At 38.0% G+C, this 10,759-nt stretch overlaps 1 non-coding gene across 1 annotated transcript; it reads left to right on the top strand.

Annotated features, from left to right (window-relative positions):
- Positions 1 to 322: 322 nt before the first annotated feature.
- LOC112761227 (small nucleolar RNA R71) lies at positions 323 to 426 on the top strand. The gene has a single exon (XR_003181632.1). It is a non-coding gene; the product is annotated as a small nucleolar RNA R71 (small nucleolar RNA).
- Positions 427 to 10,759: the final 10,333 nt, after the last annotated feature.

The following is a 10,759-nucleotide window of genomic DNA, read 5'->3' as shown; positions in this document are numbered from 1 at the left end:
TCCTTCTTGGGTTGTTGATGAAGTGGAGATTGCTGCCACTTGGTTCCTCTCCATCTTCTTGGTGAGGTCAGCCAGCTGTTGGGTAATGAGCTTGTTTTGGGCCAACAGAGCATCTACATTGTTTAGCTCCATTACTCCTCTTGTGTTCCCTCTTTCGGAAGCATAGAAGTAGTCGTTCTCTGCTACTGTTTCAATAACATCTATAGCTTCCTCAATGGTTTTCTTCTTGTTCAAAGATCCTCCGGTGAATGGTCTATGTTCCTTCTTTGACTCATAAGAGAGCCCTTCATAGAAAATGTGCAGCTGCACCCATTCGTTGAACATGTCAGGTGGACACCTCCTTGTCAGGTCCTTAAACCTCTCCCATGCCTCATATAGAGTCTCACCATCTTGTTGCCTGAAGGTTTGGACCTCAACTCTCAACCTATTGATTCGTTGAGGATGGTAAAGTCTTGCTAAGAATTTGTTCACCACATCTTCCCAAGTTGTCAAGCTTTCCCTTGGGAAAGTTTCCATCCACTTGGCTGCCTTATCCTTGAGTGAGAATGGAAATAAGAGCAGTCTATAGGCGTCAGGATAAACACCATTAGACTTCACTGTGTCACATATTCTCAGGAAGGTGGTTAAATGTTGATTTGGGTCCTCTTGGACACTTCCTCCGAACGAACAGTTGTTCTGCACAAGGGTGATGAGCTGTGGCTTCAGTTCAAAATTGTTGGCATGGATGGTTGGCTTTTGAATGCTACTCCCTCAGTTTCCCAGGTTTGGGTTGATGTAGGAGCCTAAAACTCTTCTATCCTCCCCAGCATGATTTGCTCGACCTCTTCTGCCATGGTTGTGAGCCTCTTCTTCATGATGGTTTTCCATGTTTTCTTCCATGTTTGGTTCAAAGTATTCCTCAAAGTGTTCCTCCTCTTTTTCAGCACCAACTACACATTTGTCTCTTGCCTCCCTCCTTAGTCTAAGGAAGGTTCTATCAGGTTCAGAATCAAAGGAAGTTGAAGCCCCGCTTCTTCTCCCTGTCATACAACCAACAAGTACAAGCAAAGAGAATAGGTGCAGAAAGTATATCTGCCAGAATTACTGTTAGTGTGAGTGATGCAATATATCAAACAGTTAGTGGGTTAGTGCGAATAAAACAGGAAAAGTAGAGGTAAGGGAAGAAATTAACTAAAACAGGAAGTAAATAACTCAAACAGAAATTTAAATCAAACAAAAAATAAAATGCTCAATCTAGTTATCCTCCAATCTAATCATTGTTGATGCACAATCAATCCCCGGCAACGGCGCCATAAACTTGATGCACGGAAAACTTGTCTCATAACAAATTTCCTTCGGCAAGTGTACCGAATTTGTCGTCAAGTAAAAACTCACAATAGAGTGAGGTCGAATCCCACAAGGATTGATTGATCAAGCAACTTTAATTAGAGGAATGTTCTAGTTGAGCTAATCAGGAATTAACTTGAGAATTGCAGAAAATTAAATGGCGGGAAAGTAAATGGCAGAAAGTAAATTGCGGAATCTTAAATGGGAATGGGGGAATTGCTCATAAATGTAAATGACAGAAATTAAAGAGAATGAATAAGATTAGAAATGGGGAGTTCATTGGGCTTAGGAGATGTTGCATTCTCCAGATCAATCTCATTTACATCTCTTCCTCAATCAATGCACTCATTGATCTCCTTGGCAATCTTAAGTGATTGAATTACAATTTCTTGTAATTCAATCTCTCAAATCTTGATCAATAGCCAATTCCTTGGTAAATTGCTCATAAGAAGAGATGAAGTATGGTCACTGATTATACCACATGCATTTCCCAAATCAAGCATTGAGAGGATTATAGTCACATATCCATCCAAACCCAATTTGGTCCAGCATGAGAAAGCATTTCTAGCTTGATCTCTTCATTCCTCTTCCAAGGTTCCGAAGAGATCCAAGTATGAATAGTTTCTTTTCCAAGATAACTACCCAATTGGATGAAGATCGAAAGCTTTCAAGTAAAATCAAGAGAAAAGATAGAAGAAGAATAATGAAAACTAGTATTGATCCATCAAATTACAACAGAGCTCCCTAACCCAATGAAAGGGGTTTAGTTGTTCATAGCTCTGGAAAACGAAAACAAAGATGGAGAATACATAATGAAAACTAGAAGTGCAGAGAAAGTAAATACAAGAAGTAGTTCTATGCTATTTTCTTGAGTTTGAAGCAGTTCTTTTCTTCATTTGGACTTGGCTTTACTTGTAGAGAGAAAGTGTGAAGTGGGCAGAGACTTGAGCTCAGGGCGTTAGGGGTGTTAACGTTTAGTGAAAATATGAGTTCGAGAACGTTAGTGACAATCAACTTTCTCACTAACGTTCCTAAGTAAAAGCCACGTTAACTTTAATGTTAGTGGCACAAACGTTGCCACTAACATTGCCTCTAGGTCCTTCGCACACGTTATTGGGGCTTAACTTTCCCAATAATGTTGAAATGCCCCCATTGCTCCTACGTTAGAGCCCACGTTAACTTAGTTAACGTGGCTCTTTAACGTGGGCTTGCCATCCTTCGAGAACGTTAGTGACACTCAACATTGTCACTAACGTTCCAATGTGCCCCCATGTCTTACGTTAGAGTCCACGTTAACTTAGTTAACGTGGCTCTATAACGTGGCCATGCTTAGCCATCCCCAACGTTAGTGACAATGTTGAGTGTCACTAATGTTAGCTCATTATTTACTCATCCACGTTAGCTTCCACGTTAACTAAGTTAACGTGGGAGTTAACGTGGCTCATAGTGGCTTGTGTGGCTCCTTCTAACGTTAGTGACAATGTTAAGTGTCACTAACGTTGGCCATCACCTTCTTCTTACACGTTAGCCTCCACGTTAACTAAGTTAACGTGGGCGTTAACGTGGCATTGTGCACTTAGGCAAACGTTAGTGACAATGTTGAATGTCACTAACGTTTGCTTCAGTTCCCCTTTTTAACGTTAAAGGCCACGTCAACTAAGTTAACGTGGACTCTAACGTGTCCACTTGTGAGCATTGGCCAATGTTAGTGAGAATGTTAAGTGTCACTAACGTTGGCCCAAATTCCCTTTTTCACATTAGAGTTCACGTTAACTTAGTTAACGTGACTCTTAACGTGGGTAATGATGGCTTCGAGAGCGTTATTGGCAGTCACTTTTCTCATTAACTTTGCAAGTTACCTCCCATTCCTTGCTTCCTTTGGTCCTGAAATCAAACAATAGAGTGCATCAAAGTTCTAGTCCAAGTCATGGGTAATGCAGCATACAATTTGTCACTAAATTCATGCAAAATCCTCATGAAATCATGTAAAATGCACAATGTATGATTGAATCCAGGTGTAAGTGAATATCTACCCAAAACTAGCTTATTTCCTAAGAAAATGCATGAAACTACCCTAAAAATAGTAAAGAAAAGGTCAGTGAAACTGGCCAAAATGCCCTGGCATCACAACACCAAACTTAAAGCTTGCTTGTCCCTAAGCAAGTACTGGAACAAGAGAATGATGAATGAAATGCCAAGAGAAATGAGTCATTCTTGTGGAAGTCATGTCACTGATTTTATGGTGGTTTCATGCATAGCAACTTAGATTCATTCCTGGCTTTCAGACTTTTATCATGCCCTACAATACTCACTTTGCTTACATCCCATGATACTTTTATTCATTGATCCTTTTATTGTCATTTCAGGGCTTATTGGTGTCCTTCAGGCTAAGTGTTCTATAAGGGGGCAACTCTTTAAGATAAGCTTTCAACCAACACTCCCGAACCAGTTGGTTCAAGGTGCTAGGTGTTGAGACACCTCTAAGGACTTACTTGCTCAAGTCTCTCCCCCATACATGCACACCACAGGCATATAGTTTATTCTTTTTCTTTACTTGAGGCCTTGGTGTCCAGCACCTCTTTGGGTTACTAAATGTTCTGTGGTGAGGGTTACTCTTGATAGTGGACTTTCAGCTGATAATCCCGAGTTAGTTAACCCAAGTTACCAAGTGATAAGGCACTCCTAAGAGCTTATTCATCCAAGTAGATCCCTCACACAGGAACACCACAAACACATGCCTCAAGATTTAAAACTATTGGTGCCTGGCCTTATTGCTTACTCTTTTTCTTTTATTCCTCAACCTTGATTGTTCTTTCCCTTTTTCTTATTAGGATCTTCTTACTTAGCTAGTCTCATGGGGTGTGTCTCAGGCATAGTATTCATGACCGATAGTTGTCTTTCCACCTTGTGGTTGAACCAACTTAGCTAACTTATGACCATACCACAAACTCATGGATTTATTCCCTAGTATGAACTCTTCTCTGGTCTTTTTAAAACTCACTCATTCTCTTTTCATTTGATTCAAAAGGGACAAGCATACAAGTAAGTAAAGAAATGGTGCAGTAACATAAAGACCAGCACACAGAGACCTCTTCATCACACAAACTAAAAAAAAAGAATTCAAAAAGGTTTAAACTAACATGGAAGCAAGTTCTATTTCATACAAGATCTTCCTTATTTAAAGCATAGAAAAAGATGGACCAAAATGAATATCTACCCAAAACTAGCTTATTTCCTAAGAAAATGCATGAAACTACCCGAAAAATAGTAAAGAAAAGGTCAGTGAAACTGGCCAAAATGCCCTGGCATCACACCGCACGACTAATCATCAGTCAGTTCTTACTCATGTTGGAATAGGATCCATTGATCCTTTTGTGTCTGTCATTACGCCCAGCACTCGTGAGTTTGAAGCTCGTCATAGTCATTCCATCCCAGATCCTACTCGAAATACCACAGACAAGGTTTAGACTTTTCGGATCTCAGGAATGGCCGTCAATAGTCCTAGCCTATACCACGAAGACTCTGATCATGAACCGAGAGGCTAAGAGATATACACTCAATCTAAGGTAGAACGGAAGTGGTTGTCAGGCACACATTCATAGGTTGAGAATGGTGATGAGTGTCACGGATCATTACATTCATCACGGTTAAGTATGAGTGAATATCTTAGAATAGAAACAAGCATGTATGAATAAAAAACAGAAGTAATTGCATTAATTCATCGAGACACAGCAGAGCTCCTCACCCCCAATCCTGGAGTTTAGAGACTCATGCCATAGAGATACAATGTAAAACGTGAAAATGTCATGAGATGCAAAATAAATCTCTAAAAGTTGTTTAAATACTAACTAGTGACCTACGTTTACAGAAAATGAGTAAACTACGATAGATAGTGCAGAAATCCACTTCCGGGGCCCACTTGGTGTGTGCTAGGGCTGAGACTTGAGCTTTACATGTGCCTAGGCTGTTTCTGAAGTTAAACGCCAGGTTGTAACTTGGTTTGGGCGTTTAACTCCAACTTGTAACCTGTTTCTGGCGTTTAATGCCAGAATGGAACATAGAATTGGGGTTAAACACCATTTTACGTAGTTTATCTCTGGATGTCTACTTTCCAACGCAATTAAGGGCGCGCCATTTGGGTTTCTGTAGCTCCGGAAAATCTATTTCGAGTGCAGGGAGGTCAGAATCCAACAGCATCTGCAGTCCTTTTTCAGCCTCTGAATCAGATTTTGCTCAGGTCCCTCAATTTCAGCCAGAAAATACCTGAAATCACAGAAAAACACACAAACTCATAGTAAAGTCTAGAAATGTGAATTTTGAATAAAAACTAATAAAAATATACTCAAAAGTAATTAAAACATGCTGAAAACTACTTAAAAATAATGCCAAAAAGCATATAAATTATCCGCTCGTCACAACACCAAACTTAAATTGTTGCTTGTCCCCAAGCAACTGAAAATCAAATAGAATAAAAATAAGAAAATATACTATAAAGTCCAAAATATCAATGAAACTTAGTTCTAATTAAATGGGCGGGACTAGTAGCTTTTTGCCTCTGAACAGTTTTGGCATCTCACTTTATCTTTTGAAGCTCAGAATGACTGGCATCTATAGGAACTCAGAATTTAGATAGTATTATTGAATCTCCTAGTTCAGTATGTTGATTCTTGAACACAGCTACTTTATGAGTCTTGGCCGTGGCCCTAAGCACTTTGTTTTCCAATATTTCCACCGGATACATAAATGCCACAGACACATAACTGGGTGAACATTTTCAGATTGTGACTCAGCTTTGCTAAAGTCCCCAATTAGAGGTGTTCAGAGTTCTTAAGCACAATCTTTTTGCTTTGGACCTCGACTTTAACTGCTCAGTCTCAAGCTTTTTACTTGACACCTTCACGCCACAAGCACATGGTTAGGGACAGCTTGGTTTAGCCGCTTAGGCCAGGATTTTATTCCTTCGGGCCCTCCTATCCATTAATGCTCAAAGCCTTGGATCCTTTTTATTACCCTTGCCTTTTGATTTTAAGGGCTATTGGAATTTTCTGCTTGCTTTTGCTCTTCTCTCTCTTTTTTTTTTTTTTGCAAGCTTTGTTCTTCACTGCTTTTTCTTGCTTCAAGAATCATTTTTATGATTTTTCAGATTATCAAATAACATTTCTCCTTTTTCATCATTCTTTCAAGAGCCAATAATTTTAACATTCATAAACAGCAAATTCAAAAGACATATGCACTGTTCAAACATTCATTCAGAAAATAAAAAGTATTGTCACCATATCAAAATAATTAAACTAATTTCAAGGATGAATTCGAAATCATGTACTTCTTATTCTTTTGTAATTAAAACATTTTTCATTTACGAAAGGTAATGGATTCATAGGACATTCATAACTTTAAGGCATAGACTATAATCTTTATTTATTATTTAATAGAAATAATCTAAAATAGGCCTAAAAAGCAAACAATTAATAATAAAAGAAAGGAAATTAAAGACATAAAGACAAATGACTCTAATTCTAATACTCATGTACTTTTAAAATAGATAAAAGGTTATTACAGAGTTAGGACTCAACAACCTTTATTTTGGAAGGTAGATGCCTCTTTAGCCTGTGGAGTGCTTGGTCCTTCAAGAGATAGCTTCTGGCGCTTTAGTTCCTTTAGTTTATGCCCTTGCTCTTCTTGTTCCCTAAGCAGTTTGCAGAGCATGCTGTTTTGATTTTGCTGTTCTTCCTTCAGTTGATCCATAGCTTCTTGTAACTTAGTGATAGATGTTTCTAGGCACCCCCAGTATTCAAATTGAGGAATTTCCGGGAGGAACTCCTGTGCTCTCCTCTTGATGGGGTCGTCCTGCACTTGTCCTTCCATTGACTTTTTGGTGATTGGTTGCTCAACTGAGATATACTCATCTACTCCCATTTTTACCCCAGCATCTTTACATAACAGAGAGATTAAGCTTGGATAGGCCAATTTGGCATCTTTGGAGTTCTTGTTTGCAATTTTGTAAAGCTCACAAGAAATCAACTGATGAACTTCCACTTCTTTTTCCAGCATAATGCAATGAATCATCACTGCTCTTCTTATGGTGACTTCAGAGCGGTTGCTAGTGGGCAGTATAGAGTGCCCAACGAAGTCCAGCCAAGCTCTGGCGACTGGTTTGAGATCTCCTCTCTTGAGTTAGTTTGGGACACCCTGTGTTGGTTGTCCATTTGGCTCCAGGGAGGCATATGTCCTCTAGAATTTTGTCCAAGCTCTGATTTGGTCTCATCATTCTCCTATTAAAGGAGTCTGGGTCATCTTGCAGTTGAGGCAGCTTAAAGATCTCTGATGGTGGCGGAAATTGGTGAGTTAAGAATGATTATAAAATATGCGTTGCAAGTATAGTTCTCAACCAACCAGAAATTCACTTATCAATTTAGAAGGGTGTCACAGAAATTAAAATTAAAATACTGGGAGTATGAATCCCAGGTCATGTTCCAACGAGTTGCAGAAAAGTGTGCTATTTTATTAATCAGATGTTTTCAAAGAGGTTTGAGTTGAATGGCATAAAATTAAATTAGAGAATTTATATAAATTTAAATAAAAGCCTTGACTGGGAGTTGATTAGTTGGAAGCCCTATTCTTGTTAGAGTACTCTCATGATTAATTGACAATTGAGGGTTATTATGTTTAGTTGTCCCTTACTAAGTAAGGGAAAGTTAAACAAGTTGGAATGATGTTTCTATCCACAAGTTCCAATCCGCTCTTAGGAGGATTGGTGTTAGTGACTAGAGAGCAATTCAACAATAAACCTAATTACAATCTTTCTCTTGAGCATCCCAACTCAAGGGTTCCTCTCAATCAACTCCCCATCAAGTTAGGGAACTACTCGCTCATTGTAAATGTAAAATTCATAACATAAGAAAGGGAATTAAAGAAAGACATGATAAATAATGATCAAAAGAATAATTAAAAATAAAAGTAATTCTTGTATTAATAAATGCTAAAATAATCCAATAGTGAAATTAAGTAAATTAAGGAACATGGAAGAGTAAGAGACAAGTAAAGAGAACGAACTAGAATGTCGAAGTCTTGATGAGGCAATAACTCTTCTCAATATCCCAATGCAAAAACAATGAAAATAACAAATCCTAAAAACTATGAATGTGTAGAGAGAAAACCTAGAGGAGAGGAAAACTAGATCTAAAAACTAAAACTATGCGGAATGAATATTGTTGTTGGTTTTTGCATGTTCTCTGGCTCTAGTCTGCTTTTCTGGGCCAAAAACTGGGTCAAAATAAGGCCCAAAATCGCCCCCAGCGATTCTGCAGATTATGCAAATCGCGCATGTCACGCGGACGCGTCATTCATGCGGACGCGTCATTCGGCGTTTCGCTTTGCATGCGGGCGCGTCGTCCACGCCTCCGCATCACTTGTGCAATTTCCAATTCGCGCGGTCGCGTCATCCATGCGGCCGCGTCATTGCGATTTCCTCTCTTCCACGCGGTCGCGTCATCTATGCGGCTGCGTCGCTTCTTGCTAGTCATCTCCTCAATTTCTTGTGTTCTTTCCATTTTTTGCAAGCTTCCTTTCCAATCTCTAACTCATTCATGCCCTATAAAGCCTGAAACACTTAACACACGGATCACGGCATCGAATGGAAGAAAGGAGAAATAAAATACATAATTAAAAGTCTCTAGGAAGCAAGTTTTCAATCATGCAATAACTTTAGGAAGGAATTATAAATGCATGCTTATTTAATGAATAAGTGGGTAACGATCATCATAAAACCACATAATTAAACACAATATAAACCATAAAATAGTGGTTTATCAACCTCCCCACACTTAAACATTAGCATGTCCTCATGCTTAGTTGAAGGAGATAAAATGAATGAGTAAGAACGTAAAACCCATGCAATGCAATGCAGCCTATATATGCGAATGCAACTATATGATTCTTGTCCACTTGATCTAAAGTAAATAAGCTCTTCAAAACAATTACAAATCAAATTCCACTAACCCAATTCTTATAAAGCAAGAGCAGATAAAAATGCAAGAAGATAGCTCATGAAAGCAGGGAACATAATATTTCAAGCATTGAACCTTCACTGACGTGTATGTACACTCCAGTCACTTTACTGTATAGGGTAATTACTCTATCCTTCTCTAATCATGCTTTCTAGTTTTTGTTCTTCTCCTAACCAATCAACAACATTTAATACACCAATGCAAACATCATGATGTCTTTTCAAGGTTGTAATGGGGCCAAGGTGAGGGTAAGGATATATATATGGCTAAGTAAGCTTATAAATTGAATCTTTAATTAACCCAAGCTTTAACATAACCTATATATATTCTATATAACTTTTAAAATTCATACCTAGCTACCCAGAAATTTCCTTTCACATTCCATACTCATGTTTCAACCTTTTATTTTAGTTTTATCATACATGCATTGACATTTGAATTCTTAATTTAACATTGGGGTAATTTTGTCCCCTTATTTATTTTTTTGAATTTTTTTTCAACATAAACATAAACATAAACATAGCTTATCAATGCACATAGATTTTTAATTCTTACAGTTTCTCATGAGTAGGTATCCAAATTCCTAGTATATTATCATGACACATTCCCTTATTATCTTTTGCTTCCACAATTTCCCATACTTAAATAATACACACAATTCTATCTTAAGCTAACCAAAGATTCAATCTGGGATATATAATTGTTTTTTCGCTTAAGGCTAGTAATGTGGTAAAATATAGAACAAATGGGATTTAAAGGCTCAAAGTGGCTAACAAAGGTAATTGAAAGGGTAGGCTTAATTTGGATAAGTAAGCTAAACAAATAATGACCTCAATCATATGCAAACATATAAATATAATAAACATTGGACATATAGGATGAAACAAAATATAGATTACAATCATAGAGAAGTAAACACACAAGAATAAAATAATTATGGTTAAATAATGTAACCATTCATAAAGGCTCAAATCTCACAGGTTGTGTGTTCTTTAGCTCAAAAATCATGTTCCAAATACAACTTCAAGCAAATTTAACATAAAAGTTTTAATTAAAATTAGTGAAATTTTATTCCAAAGATAGGGTCTTAGAAGAAACTTATTGTCTTTTCAATCAAGCAGAACATGCATGCAACTAATCTATTACTATGCAATTTATCCTATTCTACAAAAGAAAAATCTAACTAAATATCCTAATTTATTGGTGCTAGGGAAGAGAAATTACCTCCGAAAGTCAGGTACTGACCGACCTCCCCACACTTAAGGCTTTGCATCATCCTCGGTGCCATCTGTCAAGAACAAAGGTGGGTTGGTAGCAGTATCTCTATCGTCGGGGCCATCGTGGCTCCCTGTGCTGGTAAAGGAAGTGGAGTCCGGGGTATCTGAATCCTTGAATTATCCCATGATCAGCTCCTTGAGGTATGTGAA

The sequence above is a fragment of the Arachis hypogaea genome, chromosome 16, assembly GCF_003086295.3.
Source record: "Arachis hypogaea cultivar Tifrunner chromosome 16, arahy.Tifrunner.gnm2.J5K5, whole genome shotgun sequence".
Taxonomy (NCBI): Eukaryota; Viridiplantae; Streptophyta; class Magnoliopsida; order Fabales; family Fabaceae; genus Arachis; species Arachis hypogaea.
This window is presented reverse-complemented; position numbering and strand designations above follow the sequence as displayed.